General features: G+C 42.0%; 1 protein-coding gene across 3 annotated transcripts in view; it reads left to right on the top strand.

The window, feature by feature from the left end:
• The window catches only part of SGK1 (serum/glucocorticoid regulated kinase 1), a 149936-nt gene that overhangs the window by 85671 nt on the left and 44332 nt on the right, over positions 1-19933 (top strand). Inside the window, exon 1 of one of the 3 annotated variants that reach the window (XM_078370809.1) lies at positions 4563-4789. The exons of the other annotated variants lie outside the window; for them this stretch is intronic. The gene's annotated coding sequence lies outside the window, so the exon portion shown is untranslated. Of the gene's footprint in view, positions 1-4562; positions 4790-19933 lie in introns of those variants that run through there. 3 annotated transcript variants of the gene reach the window in all.

Here is a 19933-nt window from a genome sequence, read left to right as displayed (position 1 = left end):
ACTCTTGACCTCAGGTAATCTACCCTCCCCGGCCTCCCAAATACTGGGATTACAGGCATGAGCCACCATATCCAATTAGTCTTTAAATGTGAACTCCAGAAGTGAACATTTCTGAGCACCATTAAATGGAGATCACCTAACAGCTCCTTCACATCATACTTTCATTCATGTATTATTTTTAAATTGGTGTTTTCTTCTAGTTACAAGCTAAAAATATATTGTTTTTTTATTTTCTTTTATCTTTTTTGAGACAGAGCCTTGCTCTGTTGCCCAGGCTGGAGTGTGGTGGTGCAATCTCAATTCACAAGAGCCTCCTTCTCCCCGGTTCAAGTGATTCTCCTGCCTCCATCTCCCTAGTAGTTGGGATTACAGGAACACGCCACCACACCTCGCTAATTTTTTGCATTTTTTAGTAGGCCAGGCTAACCTTGAACTCCTGACCTCAGGTGATCTACCTGCCTTGGCCTCCCAAAGTGATAGCATCACAGGCGTGAGCCACCACTCTTGGCCAGAAATACATTGGTTTTTTTTAAAGTATTCTATTATTAAACAATTTTTCCTTGCTTACATTTGGACTTGTTTTTAATGCAACTGCTTGGTTTTAGAAAAGGGTGGTATATGGAATAAAGGTTGTTTGACTCTGACACTGCTATGTTTCTCTAAATTCAAAGATGAATTTATAGAAATTTATAACCAAAACTAAAATAGGTTTTTTATTCCTCTATTTAATATTTTTTTCTAATATTTTTCCTCTGTTTAATCTTGGATGGGTTTTCCAGTTCTGTGTTTTTCCAGGATATTTCTGTCCAAAGGAAAAAAAAATGAGAATCTAGCTGTATAATACTAGTAGAATAACTGTGCCAAGTTAGTTTGGCATCAGTGTGATTAGGAACAAATTTAGAGTCTTTAGGGATGTTTTGGGCTATTTCTGCATGAATTATATTGAAATCCCATATTTATTGCTTTTTTCTTCTTTTTCTTTTTGGAAAATAGGGTGAAAATGACTACAACATATGCAACTATGCAATTTAGAGTTCATTAATACCTTTATGAGGGTTCAGGCCTTCAAAATGGTAGCCGAAGATAACCTTGTCTGGTATATTCAGTATTGGTCTTTGAGAATTTCAGCATAGCGGTGCCATGGCATGTGGATTTTCATTTACTTTGGGAGAAAACCAAGTCAGTGGGGAAACTAGTCAATAGAAATAATGATTGAGGCCAGGAGTGGTGGCTCATGTAATCCCAGCACTTTGGGAGGCCAAGGCAGGCTGATGACCTGAGGTTAGGAGTTTGAGACCAGCCTGACCAACATGGAGAAACCCCGTCTCTACTAAAAAAAAAAAAAAAAAAATCAGCTGGGTGTGGTGGCGCATGCCTGTAATCCCAGCTAACTGGGAAGCTAAGGCGGGAGAATCACTTGAACCCAGGAGGCGAGCCGAGATTGCACCATTGCACTCCAGCCTGGGCAACAAGAGTGAAACTCCACCTCAAAAATAAACAAAGAAGTAATGATTAAAGCTCATAGGACCTAAAGGAGAATCCTCAGAAGGGAATTTTGACACTCTCTGTTCCTCTTTACCCAGTGACACAACATGAACTGTTTCTTGAATTAGTACAAGAGAGCCTTTGTTTTGCAAAAGTCCAGGGAAACTCTACCAGAACATCAAATCAGAATTGAAGACTATAAGTAGATACAAATGCATTCAAGTTCATCAGTAGTTTTACACTGAAAGAAGTATGAGATTGAGGCCTCAAATGCATATCTTCCTTTTTTAATAGTAATATGCCTTTTTCTAATCATTCTCTACTTAGTTTCCCAAACATTCACAAAGCCATTCTTTTTATATTAATGTATAGAGATGTGGGTAAAAAAAATGAAATCATAAAGTATGTATACTGATAAACTTGTAGATGCTAGATAAATTTTAAATTATGAATATATTAAAATATTATTAAAAATGAATAAATAGAAAACAAAAGCATCCATACTCCCACTACATGAACACAATCAACACTGTTTACTACATTGATTTATCTGTTCTGTATGCAACTGAAATATATATTTTTTTCTTTTCTCTTTTTTGTTTTTTGAGAGACAAGGTTTCACTATGTTGGCCAGGATGATGGTCTCGATGTCCTGACCTCATGATCCACCTGCCTCGGCCTCCCACTGTACCCCACCTGAAATACATTTTCTTTTTTTTTTTTTTTCTTTTTTTTTTATTTTTTGAGACAGAGTTTCGCTCTTGTTACCCAGGCTGGAGTGCAATGGCGCGATCTCGGCTCACCGCAACCTCCGCCTCCTGGGTTCAGGCAATTCTCCTGCCTCAGCCTCCTGAGTAGCTGGGATTACAGGCACGCGCCACTATGCCCAGCTAATTTTTTTGTATTTTTAGTAGAGACGGGGTTTCACCATGTTGACCAGGATGGTTTCGATCTCTTGACCTCGTGATCCACCCGCCTCGGCCTCCCAAAGTGCTGGGATTACAGGCTTGAGCCACCGTGCCCGGCAATACATTTTCTTTTTTTGAGATAGAGTCTCACTCTGTTGCCCAGGTTGCAATGCAGTGGCGCAATCTTGGCTCACTGCAACCTCTGCCTTACTCTCCCAATTAGCTGGGATTACAGGCCCCTGCCACCACACCCAGCTAATTTTTGTAGATTTAGTAGAGATGGGGTTTCACCCATGCTGGTCAGGCTGGTCTCAGACTCCTGGACTCAAGTGATCTGCCCACTTCGGCCTCCCAAAGTGCTGGGATTACAGGCATAAGCCACAGCACCCAGCCTGAAATACATTTTTTTTACCGTGTCATAATATAAGTACCATTTCTTCATACTATTTTTTTTTTTGAGACGGAGTCTCCCTCTGTCACCCAGACTGGAATACAGTGGAATCATCTTAGCTCACTGAAACCTCCACCTCCCGAGTTCAAGCAATCCTCCTGCCTCAGACTCCCAAGCAGCTGAGATTATAGGCTCCCACCACCACACCTAGCTAATTTTTGTATTTTCAGTAGAGACAGGGTTTCACCATGTTAACCAGGCTGGTCTCCAACTCCTGACCTCAGGTGATCCACCCACCTTGGCCTCCCAAAATGCCTGGGATTATAGGTGTGAGCCACCAAGCCTGATCCTCCATACTATTAAAAACACCTTATAGCTATCAGGTGAATAGTGGATATGCCATACTTTTCTCAGCCATTTCTCCATTAAGCATTAGGTTGCTTCCAGTGTTTTGCAATTTTAAATAATGTCAAGATGGCTTTGTGCATATAGATTTACGAATTGTTTATTTGAGATAAATTACCTAAAGTAAGACAAATGAGATAAAACTATTGAGCATTTAAAGCTCTTAAAATAATCTGTGATAGCTTTCAGATAATGTTTTAAAAAATTAAAATTCAATGATCAACCTATAAGAATACCAGCTTTACTGAACCCTTGCCAGCATTGAATATTGCCATTAAAACATTAGTTCTGTGTGATTATTGTGAATGTCATTTTCTTTTCACATATGCATATTCTAACCAAATACCATTATTGCTAACTCTCTTTTTACAGGGAGGAGAAAATAATGTACTATTTAATATATGTGGACAAAGCATTTTCCACCTTAGGCTTTCAATGAGTAGATTGGATCATTTGAGGAATGTAATAATAAGCCACTACACAGTCCCAAGTTACCTTTTGGGGTTTGGGACTTTTTTTTTTTTTTTTTTTGAGATGGAGTCTCTGTCGCCTAGGCTGGAGTGCAATGGTGGGACCTCAGCTCACTGCAACCTCTGCCTCCTGGGTTCTAGCGGTTCTCCTGCCTCAGCCTCTTGAGTAGCTGGGCACATGCCACCATGCCCAGCTAATTTTTTCTTTTTGTAAAGTAGAGACGGGGTTTCGCCATATTGGCCAGGCTGGTCTTGAACTCCTGACCTCATGATCTGCCTGCTTTGGCTCCCAAAGTGCTGGAATTACAGATGTTTTATTTCTGTTTTTTGTTTTCTTGATGTGGATTCTTACTCTGTCACCGAGACTGGCATACAGTAATATAATCACAGTTTCCTGCAGCCTCAACCTCCCCAGCTTAAGCAACCCTCCTACCTTAGCCTCTTGAGTAGCTGGGACCACAGGTGTGTACCACCACTCCTGGCTAATTATTTTATCTTATTTCATTCCATTTTTTTGAGTCGGAGTCTTGTTCTGTTCCCTAGGCTGGAATGCAGTGATGTGACCTTGGCCCACCACAACCTCTGCATCCCAGATTCAAGCGGCTCTCCTGCCTTAGCCTCCCAAGTAGCTGAGATTATAGGCACATGCCACCACACCCAGCTAATGTTTGTATTTTTAGTAGAGACGCGGTTTCACCTTGTTGGTCAGGCCGGTCTGGAACTCCTGACATCAAGTGATTTGCCCACTTCAGCCTCCCGAAGTGCTGGGATTACAGGCATGAGCCACCTTGCCCAGCTTATTTTATTTGTAGAGATGTGTGATATGATTAGGCTTTCTGTCCCACTCAAACAGAAAGCCTAATCTCATCCTGAATTGTAATCCCCCTAAGCCCCATAATCCCCACATGTCAAGGAGAGACCAGGTGGAGATAACTGAATAATGGGAGAGGTTTTCCCCCTGCTCTTCTGATGATAGTGAGTGAATTCTCATCAGATCTGATGATTTTATAAGAGGCTCTTCCACTTTCTCGGCACTTCGTCCCGCTGCCTTGTGAGGAAAGTAACTTACTTCCCTGTCGCCTCCCAACTTGATGGCAAGTTTCCTGAGGCCTCCCCAGCTGAGATGAACTGTGAGTCAATTAAACCTCTTTCCTTTATAAATTACCCAGTCTTGGGCAGTTCTTTATAGCAGTGTGAAAACTGACTAACACAAGGGGGTCTGACTATGTTGCCCAGACTGGTCTTAAACTCTTGGACTCATGTAATCCTAATGCCTCAGCCTTCCAAAATGCTGGAATTACAGGTGTGAGGTGCCATGCACAGCTCTAAATTTTGATCTGCCTCAATAATCTTTGAGGCAGATTTTTCATAGCACTAAGAAATAAAGCCTGACTCTTCTCCAGGAGCATTACATAAACTGTTGTGTTCTGAGCTGTTGTCCTCCAGTCTTTCTCAGAATCTAATTATCAAGATCAAGTCCTGGTAATTATCACCCAGCTGTATATCAAATTCTTATGTCTTGAGCTGATTTTTTTATTTTTATTTTTTGGATATAGGCTTCTTAGTTGCTTTAAGTTGAGAAGAAAGTGTTAATAAAAGAAATATTAAGCTTAAGAAAGAAATTTCAAAAATTCCAAACAAGATGTTTTCTTTTGCGTTTTTGTTTTTTTGTTTTTTTTGAGATGGGAGTTTTGCTCTTGCTGCCCAGGCTGAGTGCAATGGAGCAATCTTGGCTCACCACAACCTCTGTCTCCCGGGTTCAAGCAATTATCCTGCCTCAGCCTCCCGAGTAGCTGGGATTACAGGCATGTACCACCATGCCCAGCTAATTGCATATTTTTTTAGTAGAGATGAGGTTTCTCCATGTTGGTCAGGCTGGTCTCAAGAATGTTTTCCTTTTAAGACAAAAAAAGAGATCTTTTCTTTTTACCTGATATTTCCATTCCTACCCTGGAACCTCATTCTGGCTGTTCTCTACAGAAAATACAGTCCAGAGAGGTACGTGTGAGTACCTGGGCATACATGCAAACAAAGAATACTTCATTGCATATATATTCATGTATATATTATGTGCATGTGCATTTTCTAAAAGGACCCACTGAAACTGTTGGTGGTGGTTAGGGAAGCATGGGAGCAGATTTTTTCTTCCCCAGCCACTTCTTTGGTAATCAGAAATTACCTTTCCCTTCAAAAATTGATTTTGTATAAAAATGGATTACTTGCAGGTGGGGCGTGGTGGCTCATGCCTATAATTTCAGCACTTTGGGAGGCTGAAGTGGGCAGATCACAAGGTCAGGAGATTGAGACCACCATGGCTAACATGGTGGAACCCTGTCTCTACTAAAAAATACAAATAATTAGCAGGGCATGGTGGCACATGCCTGCAGTCCCAGCTACTCAGGAGGCTAAGGCAGGAGAATTGCTTGAAACCGGGAGGCAAAGGTTGCAGTGAGCAGAGATCGCGCCATTGCACTCCAGCCTGGGCGACAGAGTGAGACTCCACCTCAAAACAAAACAAAAAAAGGATTACTTCCGTGAGTGTTCAGAAAAGATAGTCATTCATTTTCCTGTAAGACACCAAGCATATGTGTTCAATATAAATGGAACTGGCACGTTTGTGTGGTCATGGAGAAATGCAACAAGGATGAATGACTTTCGCAGCTGTTTAAGTAATACACTGTTCAGATCCATTTTCCTTTATGTGCTTGAGTGCTACAGGCTTATTCTCTTTTTAATTTTTTTAACTCTTTATTTTTATTTCAAATACCTTTGCCACTTAATCCAGGATACAGGTTTATTCTTGTTAAGTTTAATGGGAAGGGAAAGGGACGTTTGCAGACCAAGTCAAGATGACTAACAGGAACAATATGTGTGCGACAAAGCCTTGCTGCAAGTCTCTCTAGTATCTCTCTTCCGCAGGCCCAGTAATTTGTAGTAAGAACTATTACAAGACCTGAATTGTCTTTCCTTTCATAAACAGCATTTGAAATTCTCCATGAGGCATCTCGGGTACCTTAAAAATAAGGTATCATAAGCAAACACCTGTATGTGTTTACATACGATCCACTTCTGCCTTTAAGCAGAGCCCAGTAATAACTTGATCTACAAGTAAAACACATGTTTGGCCAGGAGTGGTGGCTCATGCCTGTAATCCCAGCACTTTGGGAGGCCAAGATGGGTGATCACCTGAGGTCAGGAGTTCGAGACCAGCCTGGCCAACATGGTGACACCCCATCTCTCTTTTTTATAAAAAATAAAATAAAGAAAACACATATTTATCATTCACTCACTTAACAAGTCTCCACGGATCAACTACTATGGCCAATGTTCCTATGCTATTATGCTAAGGCACAAAAATTGGCTTCTGAATAATTCAGGACACAGTCCCTTCTACAGAGTTTACAGGCTGGGGAAATCCAAGTTATAAAAAGCAGTAGAAATGCTTGTTTTATTCAAGAGTATATTCTTTTGCCTTCTCTGTGCCCCTCTTACCTTTTTTAAATTTTGTGTCCTAGAAATTAAGATTTAACCCTAATTAATATTAACCATAGCTTTGTGGAAGTTTCCTATTTTATCATCTTTATTTTCCCACAAAAAATTAATAATTTAAACAGTACTATGTACTATATAGAAAGAAAGCGAATCCTGATGCTATTAAGAATGAATTCCGGCCGGGTGCAGTGACTTGTGCCAGTAATCCCAGCACTTTGGGAGGCCAAGGTGGGCGGATCACCTGACGTCAGGAATTCGAGACCAGCCCGGCCAACATGGCGAAACCCGGTCTCTACAAAAATACAAAAGTTAGCTGGGTGTGGTCGTGGGCACCTGTAATCCCAGCTATTCTGGAGGCTGAGTCAGGGAGAATTGCTTGAGCCTGGAAGGTGAAGGTGGCAGTGAGCTGAGATCGTGCCACTGCACTCCAGCCTGGATGACAGAGTAAGACTCCGTCTCAAAAATAATACTACTAATAATAATGAATTCAATTTAGTCTTCTATTTCAAACAGGTTATTAAGGCGGAAATAAATTCTATAGTTAAAAGAAAGAAATTTAAAATATAAAATTCAAATAAGATTTATTACACATTTACTAGATGTGTATTGTAGTCTGGCTCATTTTGATGTTAGTTTGTGCATATTTGGAGTTAATATGATGAAATGATGAAAAGCCAAAGCCTGGGTTTGCTAACTGCATTTGCTTTTCCCAAGTTATTTCAGTTTTCTCATCTGTAAAATGGGGATGATGACAATTTTACCTTCCTCAAAGGATGTTGTGAGCATAAAGTGAGTAAGTAAATGCAAAGCACATTAGGACATGCTTTTCCTTCTTAGCTGTAGCTGTAATCTTTTGTCCCAGCCAGCTTCAGCTTGTATATCTGCTTTAAATGCTTTTCCAGCAATGCCCTCCACTTTTCATCCTGCGGGACAGGCACCTTGCATTAGTCCTTCAGATAGCTCCAGATAGCTTAAAAAAAGGCCATGCATGTCACAGCCAGGTGAGGTGGTTCACGCCTGTAATCCCAGCACTTTGGGAGGCCAAGGCGGGCAGATCATCTGAGATCAGAAATTCAAGACAAGCCTGGCCAACATGGTGAAATCCTGTCTCTACTAAAAATACAAAAATTAGCCAGGCATGGTGGTGCATGCCTGTAATCCCAGCTACTCAGGAGGCTGAGGCAGGAGAATCACTTGAACCAGGAGGGCGGAGTTGCAATGAGTGGAGACTGTACCACTGCACTCCAGCCTGGGCAACAAAGTGAGTGAGATTCTGTCTCAAAACAATGCCGGTGCCAGTGACCAGGGACTAGCCATGCAGGTTAACTCCTAAGCTGGGCAGGAGGTGGGGAAAGAACAAGTGAAAACAGCACAAAGCTTTCCTACTTTTTAAAAAATGTCTTTTTGGGAACTGGGTGAGGTGGCTCCTTCCTGTAATTCCTCCTTTGATAAGATTTTCTCTTTCTTTTTTTTTTTAGACAAGGTCTCTCTTTGTTACCCAGGCTAGAGTGCAGTGGTACGATCTTGGCTCACTGCAGCCTCGACCTCCCTGGGCTTAGGTGAATGAACCTCCCAGCTCAGCCTCCCAAGCAGTTGGGACTACAGGCATGTACCACCATCCAGCTAATTTGAGTAGGGGGAGGTTGGTAGAGATGGGGTTTTACCATGTTGCCCAGGTTGGTCTCAAACTCCTGGGCTCAAGCGATCCTCCCATCTCAGTCTACCAAAGTGCTGGGATTACAGCCCACCTCGCCCAGCCCACTTTTCTTTTTACTTTTTTTTTTTTTTTTCTTTTACTCCTGGCAAGCAGTAACTGGATAAGATTTGAAAGGTTAACTTGTCCATGACTCCTTCCCCACAGAAACGGGACTACTGAGAGTACTCAGTCCTTCTGAGGATCAACTGAGATAACGAGATAATAAATGTGTCTGGCCCATTGCAAATGTGCCATTAAAAATATTAGCAGTATTGAGGCAAAGCACAACAGTAAAAGAATAAAAATAAATAAATAAATAAACAAATATTAGCAGTAATTATTATTCTGAACTTTAGTGTGAATTGAAATGCTTGAAATTCTAGATCTAGGGAAACCTCAATACCAGATTGCAATGGCATTTATTTCCTTTTTTTGGAGATAGCTAAAGATAGCATCATTCTTCCTCAGTGGCACCTTCCTGCCCTTAAATATCTTAAATGTCTGTTTGATCCTTGACCAGAGTCTGGATCCACCATTGTACTTCTTTTTTTTTTTCAAGATGGAGTCTCACTCTGTCACCCAGGCTGGGGTGCAGTGGTCCAATCTCAGCTCACTGCAGCCTCTGCCTCCCAAGTTCCAGTGACTCTCCTGCCTCAGCCTCCTGAGTAGCTGGGATCACAGGTGCATGCCATCATGCCTGGCTAATTTTTTGTATTTTTAGTAGAGACAGGGTTTTACCATGTTGGGCAGGCTGTTCTTGAACCACTGACCTCAAGTGATTCATCTGCCTCGGCCTCCCAAAGTGCTGGGATTGTCAGGCGTGAGCCACCGCATCAGCCCACAATTCGATTTCATAAATATTATAAGATTACTAAGACTAGACCTGGAAAAAAGCAACAATAAAATATAAATTCAATTCATGTAAAGAGAAAGGACACTTACAGTACATTGCAGTATTTCCCACTGCCCTCTAAAAATACATAGAAAAGAAAATATAGACTGAAAGAAAAAGCAAAAGTAAAGCTGTATACGATGCCCTGCCAGAGAACCTAGAGAAAACACATGGAAATGTCATGGAAAATACCTGCAAAGGGAAGCAACTAATACAGGATCTTCTTGAAACACTCAAAGACTCACATTGTTACTTTTAACTTCCCAGAAGTTAAGAACTCAAGTGATCTGGCTGGGATCAGAACCTGCACCTCTTAAAGTTGAATACTTAGTAAATCTATTCACTTCTCCACATGTTATATACATGCTTTTCATTCCCTGGACATTCTCCCACTTATTTCTTCATAGCTCTAATGACCTGCCCACTGAATACCAAAGAAATATTGGATAAAGAATCATTGTCGAGATGTATGATTAACTTGCCTAAATGCTAACCCAGTTTTGCAGTGAAAATCCTATATCTTTGCCTTTCAAACCTTTGTAAAAGCTGTATTCATGGTGTTTTTGCTTACGCAGAAAAAATGCATTTCACGTTTGTCAGCTATTGTTTTTAACATGTGTTTCCTATCAAATACAAGAGAAGCCAAATATAATCTTAAAAAAATATTGGCAAGACCTGCTAAGAGTGAGTCTTCCAGCACATCTGGGAACCTCTGTAAAAAATTAACTCAACATTCTGGACTCTTGGGATGGCCAGATTATTAACTGGTTTAGCAGAAGCACATTTTATGCAAGCCAAGGCGTATAAGAAATATTTTAGACCTGTAGACCATTAAATACTGTACAGTTAGCCTGCTGCATGAGAAAAACAGCAACTGTTTTAATGGAGATGTCTAGTTCCATTCATCACAAAGAAAAAAAACCATACATTTATTAACAATTGCATGTGGCAGTCTAGAGTCTATGGCTAAAGTGTTAATGGAAGACAAGCATCAGACTTTTTTGCTAAAACAAAGTTAAACATTACAAATTATAGCATAGAGCAAATTATAATCACATTGGCCTTGGATTTGACTTAGCTCCTATATAGGAAAGAGTAGGAACATTTCTCCTAGAACTTCGCATAAAATCCAAATCCAGATTTTAATTTTTTCCTCTCATGTCGAGTACCTTTTTGGAGTTAAGTCCAAGGAGAAAAACCCTAAGGAATAGAGCATCATTTGCAATGAGAGATATTTAAAACGTTTCTCTTTTCTCCATGCAGCCTAGGAGTGGATGTTTGTTTGGATGTTTGTTCATTGTTTAACCTAGGCCTAAGAATCACTTTTTTTTGAGACAGAGTCTTGCTCTGTCACCCAGACTGGGGAGTGCAGTGGCATGATCTCGACTCACTACAACCTCCGCCTCCCAGGTTTTTTACTCACTGCAACTTCCACCTCCCAGATATTTTAAACAATTCTCCACCTCAGCCTCCCAAGTAGCTGGGATTACAGGCTTGTGCCACCATGCCCAGCTACTTTTCTGAAATTTTAGTAGACACGGGGTCTCACCATCTTGTCCAGGCTGGTCTTGAACTCCTGACCTTGTGATCCACCTGCCTCGGCCTCCCAAAGTGCTGGGATTACAGGCATAAGCCACCATGCCCGGCCCAAGAATCATTTTTTTATATTATCCTTATACAGCATAATGACCCTAAAATAGCTATATTTGGGTTCTTGCCTATACCCAGTGGATAAACACTGCTCAATTTGTATTACTTGCATTTGGCAGAAGTTGGTTTAAACAAATAAGAGATTTCTGGGGAGCTTGAAAATACATCGATTACCCAGTCTCCCTATTCCCTTTGGATGGGATCTAGCACTGTTATTTCATTTTTTAAGTTCCTCATTGTAACGGGTAGCTATGATTGAGACTACTGGAAAGAAATATGCTTTTGATGAGGGCAAGAAAATCTAGTCATAGTTTTAGAACAAATCCAAATAACTTATTGAATTGAACTTGAATCTTTTAAAAGAATTTTGGCTGGGCATGATGGCTCACACCTGTAATCCCAGCACTTTGGGAGACAAAGGTGGGTGGATCACAAGGTCAGGAGATCAAGACCATCCTGGCCAACATTGTGAAACCCCATCTCTATTTAAAAAAAAAAAGGCCAGGAGCGGTGGCTCATGCCTGTAATCCTAGCACTTTGGGAGGCCGAGATGGGTGGATCACCTGAGGTCAGGAGTTCAAGACCAGCCTGGCCATCACGGTGAAACCCCATCTTAAAAAAAAAAAAAAAAAAGAGTTTTGAAGACTATTTATTTCCCAGTTCCATACTATGTTATAGTCATAAACAATAATCTGAAAGGTGAAAACTACCAGTCATTAGACATTTTGTCTAAAGCCAGACGTGGTCACTTAGGCCTATAATCCCAGCACTTTGTGGGGTTATAGCGGGTGGATCACCTGAGGTCAGGAGTTCGAGATCACCCTGGCCAACATGATGCAACCCGTGTCTGCTAAAAATACAAAAACTAGCTGGGTGTGGTAGTGGGCGCCTGTAATCCCAGCTACTTGGGAGGCTGAGGCAGGAGAATAGCTTTAACCTGGGAGGCGGAGGTTGCACTGAGCTGAGATCATGCCATTGCACTCCAGCATGGGCAACAAGAGTGAAACTCTATCTCAAAAAAGAGAATTTTTTTCTAATGAGTACATTTGGTAGTAGACCACAGCTTAAACAGCTTTCTACATCTTTATGCAAATAAAAAGGTGGCATTGAATTGCAGTGTCAGAAGCTACACAGGAGGCCAAGTTGCAGCCTTGCTGCCAGGTTGGGGATAGCTTCTTTCACCTTTAGGCATTTAAAGAGGCACCTACTTTTCTGAGGTAACCCCACCCTGTCATATTGTTGCCCCAACACCAGGAATTCAGGAGGATTAAAACACTAGAAGAAATGAAGACATGTGTGTTAAAATACAACGTTTTGGCAGAATAATTTTCTCCTTCAATTCTAGTAGTTCAAGTGGAGTGTGACTTATGATTCACATTTCTTATTGTTTAGGGATAAACAACAAAAATTTATTGAATGCCAACCAGGTGCAGTGGCTCATGCCTGTAATCCTAACACTTTGGGAGGCCAAGCTGGATGGATCACTTGAGGCCAGGAGTTCAAGACCAGCCTGGCCAACCTGGTGAAACTCCGTCTCTACAAAAAATACAAAAATTAGCCAGGTGTGCTGGCCCACACTTGTAATCCCAGCTACTTAAGAGACTGAAGCATGATAATCACTTGAACCCAGGAGTCAGAGGCTGCAGTGATCGGAGATGGCCCCTCTGCATTCTAGCCTGGGTGACAAAGTGAGACTGTCTGGAGAAAAAAAAATAATTTTGTATGTGCCAAGCTCCCATTTAGGACTCATGAAATTTATGAGAGATCATAAACAAAACAAATAAGAAAATTACTTATTAGGAAGTAAGTGTCATGGAGAAAAATAAAGCAGGAAATGGGAACAAAGTTTCCATTAAAATGTCAAGCAAGGTTTCACTGAGAAGGTGCCATTTGAGCAGATACCTAAAAGAGATGAGAACTTTATGCATGGCTGGGCAAAAAGCATTCCAGAGTGAGGGCTCCCTGAGTACAATGCCAGGAAAGAAGTCTTTTTACTTTTGCTATAATTATTTGCAAATATATTATTCAATTGATAGAGCAAACTTTTTCTTTGCTTTAGACAGAGTCTCACTCTGTTGGCCAGGCTGGAGTACAATGGCAGATCTCAGCTCACTGCAACCTCCACCTCCCAGGTTCAAACAATTCTACTGCCTCAGCCTCCCAAGTAGCTGGGACTACAGGCGCCCACCGCCACACCCGGCTAATTTTTGTATTTTTGGTAGAGATGGAGTCTCACTATATTGGCCAGGCTGTGCTCGAACTCCTGATCTTGTGATTTGCCCACCTTGGCCTCCCAAAGTGTTGGGATTACAGGCGTTAGCCACCTCATCCAGCATTTTTTTTTTTTTTTTTTGAGATGGAGTTTTGCTGTTGTTACCCAGACTGGAGTGCAATGGCACGATCTCGGCTCACCGCAACCTCTGCCTCCTGGGTTCAAGCAATTCTCCTGCCTCAGCTTCCCGAGTAGCTGGGACTACAGGCACACACCACCATGCCCAGCTAATTTTTGTATTTTTAGTAGAGACGCGGCTTCACCTTGTTGACCAGGATGGTCTCTATCTCTTGACCTCTTGATCCATCTGCCTTGGCCTCCCAAAGTGCTGGGATTATAGGCGTGAGCCACCGCGCCCGGCTTTCTTTTTTTTTTTTTTAAGGCAGAGTCTCGCTCTGGCTCTGTTGCCTGGGCTGGAGAGCTGTGGCACAATCTCGGTTCACTACAACCTCCCACTCCCAGGTTCGAGCAATTCTCCTGTCTCAGCCTCCAGAGTAGCTGGGATTACAGGCACCCACTACCACGCCCAGATAATATTTGTATTTTTAGTAGAGACGGGGTTTTGCCATGTTGGCCAGGCTGATCTCCAATTCCTGACCTCAGATGATCTGGGCGGATCCTTGGCCTCCCAAATTGCCGGGATTACAGGCATGAGCCACTGAGCCAGGCCAGTATCTGTTCACACCTATGCCCATGGCTCCTAGGACTGTGCCTATTGTATAATAAATTATCCACAAATATTTATTAAATGGATAACTGAATAAATTTCAAGATTGAGCATAAATTTTAGTTTTTTAATTTTTAGAAACTAGTATCAGTTTTAGTTTTTAGAAACTAGTGTCAGTTCTCAGCTGACATCTTTTTTTTTTTTTTTTTTTTTCTTTTTTTTGAGATGGAGTTTCGCTCTTGTTACCCAGGCTGGAGTGCAATGGCACGATCTCGGCTCACCGCAACCTCCGTCTCCTGGGTTCAGGCAATTCTCCTGCCTCAGCCTCCTGAGTAGCTGGGATTACAGGCACGCGCCACCATGCCCAGTAATTTTTTGTATTTTTAGTAGAGACGGGGTTTCACCTTGTTGACCAGGATGGTCTCGATCTCTTGACCTCGTGATTCACCCGCCTCGGCCTCCCAAAGTGCTGGGATTACAGGCTTGAGCCACCGTGCCCGGCCCAGTTGACATCTTAAAATGTAACCAAGACATGGACTCTAGGCCTTAATTGGTCCTCGGTTGCCTCAACCATAAAGCAAGGGGGTAGGGAATAAAAGACCCTTCTCAGGTCCCCAATTTTCTGATTCTCTGAACTCTAGAAGTGGTGTAGAATATAGAAAAGATTTGATTTAATAGAAGTTTGACCTGAATATCTTGACCTTGTGTAGACCAGAGTGTAAATTCAAGGGCTTGCTGTGCCAGGCAGGAAACATAAGTAAGTGAAGTGGGTTGGGTGGCAAATTGCCTTAAGCAATTTGCAGTTTCAAGGGCCAAACTGAAAAGCATTGAAACCAAAAAGAATGCAAATGAAATAAAACCACAGAAGGAGGAACATTTGTCTAGTTGCTTGGCATCACAATCTCTTGAGGGGTCATGAATTGTTCCTAGGGCTCATGTTATATAAATGTGATTAACGTTAAGCAATTGAAGAAGCATAAATCATTAGCTTGCAGAGATCAAGATGATAAGACTCCTGATCTCTGACCCTGCGTTAATCTCTTGACCAGACTCCCACTATCCTTGTCCAAACCATCATCTTTATGAGGGTGGCGGTTATGATATCAAATTTGCAAACTATGGGCATGTTTGCTGTAGTGAGATAATGTGGCCACATTGCACCCTGCATGTGTGGTGTGAAGTAGGGGACTGTAGCCCAGGGACAGAGGCATGAGAAACCCACTCAACTGTGCGAGTGAAACCCACCACCCAGGATCCAAAGGCAGTATGGTCGGGTGAGTCAGAGATGGAGCAAGTGCTCTCAGGATGCCTTCAGCCAAGCACAGGAACAAAGGCCCACATGCATTCTGCAGGCCTGCCACACTAGCTTGAGCACAGTACACTGTGCTTCCTCAAGACATGGATTCTAGCCCTTAACTGGTCCCTAACATACGTTACTGGAGCTCCTGGAGCTTGTGGACAGCTCTGACCCTCTATGACTATCCTCCTGGTCACCGCATTCCAAAGCTATGAAATATTTTGGACTCCATCTTCCCTAGTTTTCAGTCATTCATTGAATCTTGCAAAGCATTTTTCTAGCCACTCTCCATACCCATCCCTGCCTTTTCACTTTCATAGCCCCCATCTGAGTTTATGCTCTGTCAACTCCCCTTTGATGTTATAGCAGCCCCCTGATGCCCTCAGCTCCTGTATTCTCCAATTCCAACTGCCAAGCCTTCTGAGTTTCCACAGCATGAAGGACACATTGATATTTAAAGCCTTCCACCATGTGGCTTCCAATCATTTCTCCCATGAATCTTCTACCCCCAGTGGAATTGTTCAACCAAGTGTTGCCCAAATATCCTTGTCGAGTTTTGTTCCCACACCCTTATTTGTGCTGTCCCACCCAGAGAGGACACCCTTCTACCGCCTCTTGCCAATTCAAATGTTGCCAGTGTTTTTAAAAGCCTGTTCAGGTTCTACTTCCTCCCTGAAGCCTTAGCTCAACAACTGTGCCCACATTATTGCTTCCTCCTTTATTTAAACTCTGACAAAACATTAGCTCTGCTGCATACTTCACATTTAGAGGTATGGGATATCAGGTTCCAGATCTGTTTTGCTGATGTCTGTGTTCTGCTCTTCAATCCAAATATAATGTCTAGGAATCAATGAGTTAACAACTAGGGTAATAGCTTCTTAAAACAAATGCTCAGTAAAGACTATCTGTTTATTTATTTACTTATTTTGAGATGGAGTCTCACTCTGTTGCCCAGGCTGGAGTGCAATGGCATGATCTCTGCTCACTGCAACCTCCGCCTCCCAGGTTCAAGCAATTCTCCTGCCTTAGTCTCCCAAGTAGCTAGGATTACAGGCTTGCACCACCACACCTGGCTAATTTTTGTATTTTTAGTAGACAATAAAAATACAGTATATTGGCCAGGCTGCTCTCAACTCCTGACCATGTGATCCCCCCACCTCGGCCTCCAGTGCTGGGATTACAAGTGTGAGCCACCAGCAAAACAAATGCCCAGTAAATAACTGTTGAATGTGATAAGCCCATCTAAGACAGTCAATGGAAGACTTTTTCTTCTCCTAGATACAAAGAACAGAATTCAAAATTAGCATTTGCAAGAGGGTATTATATCCTATGATACCAGCCAGCCAGGGGCCATTTCCTAAAGCCTCACTAAAGCAGTTTGAGAAGCAAGCTTTCGCTTCCCTAGAGATAAAGTATTTTTTCTACTTTTGATATGCAACTTGGAATATGAGAAAATCAACTTCCCTGGCTAATAGGAAACAAACATTTTGAGAATTTCTGTTGTATCTTAGGAAGAACTAATGACTTTAGCACAAACTGCTAAAGTGATTCATGGAAAGTCATGCAAATATTATAAACCAAAAAGGAATCAGAGAGAAACACATATCTTATATTTTAATTCTTCTCTATCATTATCAGAAGTGCTTTTAAAATTTCAACCTGAGAAAGCTGATTTTTTTTTTTTTTTTTTTTTGAGACCGAGTTTCGCTCTTGTTACCCAGGCTGGAATGCAATGGCGCGATCTCGGCTCACCACAACCTCCGCCTCCTGGGTTCAGGCAATTTTCCTGCCTCAGCCTCCCGAGTAGCTGGGATTACAGGCACGCGCCACCATGCCCAGCTAATTTTTTGATTTTTTTAGTAGAGACGGGATTTCACCATGTTGACCAGGAAGGTCTCCATCTCTTGACCTCGTGATCCACCCTCCTCGGCCTCCCAAAGTGCTGGGATTACAGGCTTGAGCCACCACGCCCGGCCGAAAGCTGATTTTTTTTTTAAAAAAAAAAAGGAAAAAAGTTTAAAAAATTATGTATACGTGAATGTATTTATTTTGTTGAAATTATATATATATATATATATATATATATATATATATATATTTTTTTTTTTTTTTTTTTTGAGACAGGGTCTTGCTCTGTCACCCAGGCTGGAGTGCAGTGGTGTGATCTCTGCTCACTGCAACCTCTGTCTCCCGGGTTCAAGTGATTCTCCTGTCTTTGTCTCCTGAGTAGCTGGGATTACAAGTGCATGCCACCACACCTGGCTAATTTATTTATTTTTTTTTTGAGATGGAATTTTGCTCTTGTTGCCCAGGTTGGAGTGCAATGGCACAATCTCGGCTCACCACAACCTTTGTTTCCCCAGTGTAAGCAATTCTCCTGCTTCAGCCTCCCGAGTAGCTGGGATTACAGGCATGTGCCACCATGCCTGGCTAATTTTGCATTTTTAGTAGAGACAGATTTCTCTATGTTGGTCAGGCTGGTCTTGAACTTCTGACCTCAGGTGATCGGCCTGCCTGGGACTCCCAAAGTGCTGGAATTACAAGCATGAGACACCGCACATGACCTGGAATAATAGCCTTTAAATAAGGATGAACTAGAATGGAGAAAAATGACCATAACTGCTTTTTTCCCCTAGCAATTCCACCACTATTCGACTTTCCAGTAACTGAAAGCAATTCATAGGCGCAGTGGCTCACACCTGTAATCTCAGCACTCTGGGAGGCTGAGGTGAATGGATCTCTTGAGGTCAGATGTTTGAGATCAGCCTAGGCAACATGGTGAAACCCTGTCTCTACTAGAAATACAAAAATTAGCCAGGCATGGTGGCAGGCACCTGTAATCCTAGCTGCTCGGAAGGCTGAAGCATGAGAAACACTTGAACCTGGGAGGCAGAGGTTGTAGTCAGCTGGCCACTGAACTCCAGCTGGAGTTAGTTGTGATAATGGCACGATAGTTAGACAACAAAAAAAGGTTGTCAGCAACACATTCTGAAGAAATTATAAGCCTTTTGTGGTGGCTCATGCCTGTAATCTTAGCACTTTAGGAGGCCGAGGTGGGAGGATTGCTTGAAGCTGGGAGTTTGAAACCAGCCTGGGCAACCAAATGAGACCCCCATCTCTAAAAAAAAAAAAATTCTTTAAAAGAAATTATAGATTAATTGTTATCATGTCTGAGATTTGATTTAAAATATTCCAGCCAAAAATAAGGCAAGATAGGTAAAAATAAGATTAGCAAATTATTGATAATTGTTAAAGCTAGAAAATAGGTACATAGAGGTTTATTACACTGTTGACCGTTGTGTATGCTTGAAGTCTTCTACAATAAAACATTTTAAAATTGCATATTGTCATTTTGCTCTTCTTATTATATCATCACGTTTTTGCCCCTCCTCAATCATACTCCCATGGCATATATCCTATTGGAGAAGTTCTCCTTGAATTTTCATTCCAGGGAAAGAAAGAACCAAAGAACCCATATGGGATTCAGCCAGGAGTCAAACTCCAGGTGCTGGTCACTTCTTTAGCTTCCAACTTCCTGCTAAGCCACAGGTGTCTCATGGAGACTTCATTTATTTACTTACTTATGGAGGCAGAGTTTTGCTCTTGTCGCCCAGGCTGAAGTCCAATGGCATGATCTCAGCTCACCGTAACCTCTGCTTCCTGGGTTCAAGTGCTTCTCCTGCCTCAGCCTTCTGAGTAGCTGGGTTAGAGATGTGCACCACCACACTCAGCTAATTTTGTATTTTTAGGAAAGGCAAGGTTTCACCATGTTGGCTAGGCTGGTCTCCAATTCCTGACCTCAGGTGATCCGCCGGCCTCAGCCTCCCAAAAGTGCTGGGATTACAGGCCACTGCACCCGGCCAGGACTTTATCTGATAAATTTTCTCACTTCTGCAAAGTACCTAAAGCTTTACGAGTTAGTTATAGAGCATTCCCTTTAAACAGTTGAATAACTATATATAGTTATTCAAGGATTTCTATAAACCTGTGCTTAAAATTTACTATATGGGCTCTCTGTGTAATTTGCTATGGATGCTGTGGTTCTTGAGAACCATGAAAAATGGTGGGATACTTGAATGATAATGACACAGAGAACAAGCATTCTTGAAGACCCTGATTTTATCAGGAGCAGCTTCAACGTGGGGAAGACTTTTTGAATAAATAATGATAAAGAATCATTCACAAGTAAATGAGACCTGTAAGAATGGCATTTGTTTTATACAAGAGCCTCCAGGAGCCTGGTGTGGTGGCTCATGCCTATAATCCCAGCACTTTGGGAGGCCAAGGCAGGTGGATCATGAGGTCAGG

Source organism: Callithrix jacchus, chromosome 4 (assembly GCF_049354715.1).
Source record: "Callithrix jacchus isolate 240 chromosome 4, calJac240_pri, whole genome shotgun sequence".
Lineage (NCBI taxonomy): Eukaryota > Metazoa > Chordata > Mammalia > Primates > Cebidae > Callithrix > Callithrix jacchus.
This window is presented reverse-complemented; position numbering and strand designations above follow the sequence as displayed.